Consider the following 3444-nt stretch of genomic DNA (forward strand, 5'->3'; position numbering starts at 1 on the left):
CTCTGCTAAAAATAGACAAGTGATTGGTGCTGTGGCGATGCCGGCATGGGGCTCTTTTGAGGGAATGGCCTTTTACAAGCTGGGCAGTCATCATCATCATATTCATAGTGCATGGGAATGAAATGAAGTTTTACCCCTTCGCTGACCTTTAAAATTGAAGACTGCAAATTTTCAACATTTTAAATCCCTAAACGAATACAAGTCACAACAATAACTCCAAAATCAGTTAAAGGTTTAAAGCTGCCCTTTAGTTTTCTACTTTTAACGTAAATACTCCCTCAGTTCCCCAAGGTAAACAGACACCAAACCCTATGTTTAACCCCACTGAGGTCCAAGAATAGCAGACATACGCTGGTCTGTTGCAGTCATAGACTGTATATAAAAGATGGGCACAAAGTCAGAGTTCCTGTGTCATGAAAGTGCCTATCTTTTTACCTGGTTAAATCACCATGGCAACATACAACAAGCGCATTTCCTAATCAAGAGCAGGTCCTGTTCAGCGTTTCAGTGATACCCATTGAGCCAGCTAATGCAAAGAAAGCCTGAGGGTGGTGAACTTCCTTCCTTGACGCCTCAGGTCTGAAAAGCAAAGCCAGAGTAGAAGTTTTTCAAATCTGCATTCTCTCTAACGGACAGCAGGGGTTTACTTGTAAATGAGAGTCAGCATTATAGTAATAGAGGACAAGAGGATAAAGCCAAGTATGGTTTAGGACAGGCTTACCTTGTCATCTGCACCTTGCACACCACAAATTTCAAAACAACAAGGCAGGGGCCATGTAAATGCACAGCTTGAGGTTTCATAATGGGACTTTTCTAATGAATGCCCATCTACAGCCATCTTTTATAAACAGTATGGTAACAGTGTGGTGTAGCATCTAGGAATCAGTGAGGCTGAGTGTAGTTAGAAGTTTCCAGTAAGCTAGCTGACATGTTCTGAGGTAATTCTTAAAAGCTACAATTTCAGCACTGCTGAATATTGTTGGTGGTGAAGTTAGCCTCTTCACACAAAGTTTAGACTAATATAAACAAAACAGCACAGGAAGCTTTAGACACAGACAAATAATTTAAAAAGATTAATAAACAATCTTGAGAATGTGCAACAACACTGAGTCTTCAGAGTTATCCAGGGCATAAGTTAGAATCAGGTCCAGATCCTGAACACTTAGTTGTTCCCTGTGTATCCATCGGAGTGTGAATATGTGTGCATGAATCTTATTTTAAAAAGTGCTTAGGTATAGATACAAGCCCTGTTTGATTGTGTGTGATTGGGTGAATGAAACTTGTAGGAGAAAGTGCTCTGAAAGCTCAAACTGAGTAAAAAGGGGATATACGAGCCAGACTACACAACATTCTCTACAAGCAAAAACTACAGATTTCTTTAATCCTTTGAAAGCTTGCCACTCCTTCTGTGACTCTTTCTTTAGTTTTTTCCCCCAGTGTAGGTATTTTTAACAAGTTGTCTTAAAGTTTCTAATAAGAAAGCATCAACACTTTAAGGAGCACCTCCACCCGCAAGATATAAAACCTCCATCTGTTTTCACAGAGCAGTCCCTTCTGTCATCCTAAACTCTGAGGCCATTTCAAACTCCAGCTAGAGGAGGGTTGCAGCTGTGGATCATCCTTTTTTAATAAAGTAACAGCTTTAATCTTGTTATGGCATGATGTCAGGTGCTACTGATTTTACCCATAAGGCCTTGCTGCGTCCATGCTGTGTCACGGTCAACACTCACAGCAATGTGACCCAGTTTCATGTTTCAGTGGCGACCAAAATGCTCCTCTGAGTAGAATGAAAGACGTCAGAAAGCGAGCAGCTAACTCTTCTTAACATGACTTATTGATTAGAGCAGGGATTAATCATTGATAGGCCTCGACTTGATTAGTATCCATGGTTACTCAATCTGGGCGTGACTAACTCCAGTGTTTCATAACGTGGTTTCATGTGGAACCACGCACACTCAGACTTACAGAGTCACATATTTATGTTCAAACATAAATAAACACAATTTTTCACAATCATTTCAGAAATTATGAAAACTTGTTAAAAAATATAATTTTGCTATTCTTATGTTTATAACAGGGTTTTGTTTTTTTAAATATCCATGGTCAACTTTGTTTTCATTTCATAACCTTTCATGGCAGTGGCCTCATTTGAAAGACCTTCTTGGTTTGGACACGGACACAGCTGCTTCTATTTAGTTTGACATGGGTGCTCTTCACTAACCCATCTTAATTTAATTCAGTTTTATTTATATAGCACGAAAATCACAACAACAGTCACCTCAAGGTGCTTTATATTGTAAAGACCCTACAATAATACAGAGGAAACCCCAATAATCCAATGACCCCTATTAGCAAGCACTTGGCGACAGTGGGGCCTGTATTTGTATTGAGCTTTTACTTAGTCGCTAAGGACCCCAAAGCGCTTTACACTACATTCAGTCATACACCCATTCACACACTGGTGATGGTAAGCCACAGCTGCCCTGGGGCGAACTGACAGAGGCGAGGCTGCCGGACTCTGACCACCACCAGTAGGCAACAGGTGAAGTGTCTTGCCCAAGGACACAACGACCGAAACTGTTGGAGCCGGGGCTCCAACCAGCAACCTTCCGATTACAAGATGAACTGCCAACTCTTGAGCCACGATCGCCCCGGAAAGCTGTGTTGAGCAGGTCTGAGTCGTTCCAAGTAGGTACTAATGGAAAAGGGGCCCATAAACCAAAAGAAATTGTATATTTCATTTTTAAGAAATAGATTACAATACAATTACATGCTAAATAAAATACAATCAATACTGAAATATAATATATATAATATCTAATGTAATTAATATTGAATTATTTTTATTTTATTTGTCAAAAGGATAAATAAACAATCCATTTTCAAAAAATAGAATTCTGTGGCAATTATTTCATGGTTCAGGCTAAAGAGTTATTGGGCAGCTTAAGCTCCCAGAAAGGGAGTTACTGGTTTGAACCCAAACTGGGGTCTTTCACATAGAGTATTGGTCAGTCCAGTGAGCACTGTCAAACAATTTCTTTTGTTTCTGGCAAAGAGAAACGACCAACTGTTGTCAATCTTCATCAGTAATGAGAAGTTAATAGGTTTATGTCTTGTCAAATCACACTGTAAAACAGGGGTAGCTGTTCAGCACCATTATTTAAAAAGTGTACATTTACTTCCGATCACAATGAAATGATAGCAAATTTGCATTAGCATTAGCATTTTACTTATTGACAGTTTCATTGTTTACTAAGCAGCCTGTAGTCACACTCCCTGACCACTCCCCCTGGCATGCACGCCAATCATATTCTTTTGTTTATAACCAACTCTGGATTTTCATACATATCAAAGCAGAAATCTGTTAACAGTAGACTGAGGTGTATTTGTGGAGAAAGACCAGTAACCACAGTATGTGTTTCTGTAAACAAAAGACAAGCAGCC

This window comes from Mchenga conophoros, linkage group LG22, assembly GCF_057382185.1.
Source record: "Mchenga conophoros isolate Kocher_MC1m ecotype Shallow Benthic linkage group LG22, M_conophoros_male_GT1.1, whole genome shotgun sequence".
In the NCBI taxonomy this organism is placed as follows: Eukaryota; Metazoa; Chordata; class Actinopteri; order Cichliformes; family Cichlidae; genus Mchenga; species Mchenga conophoros.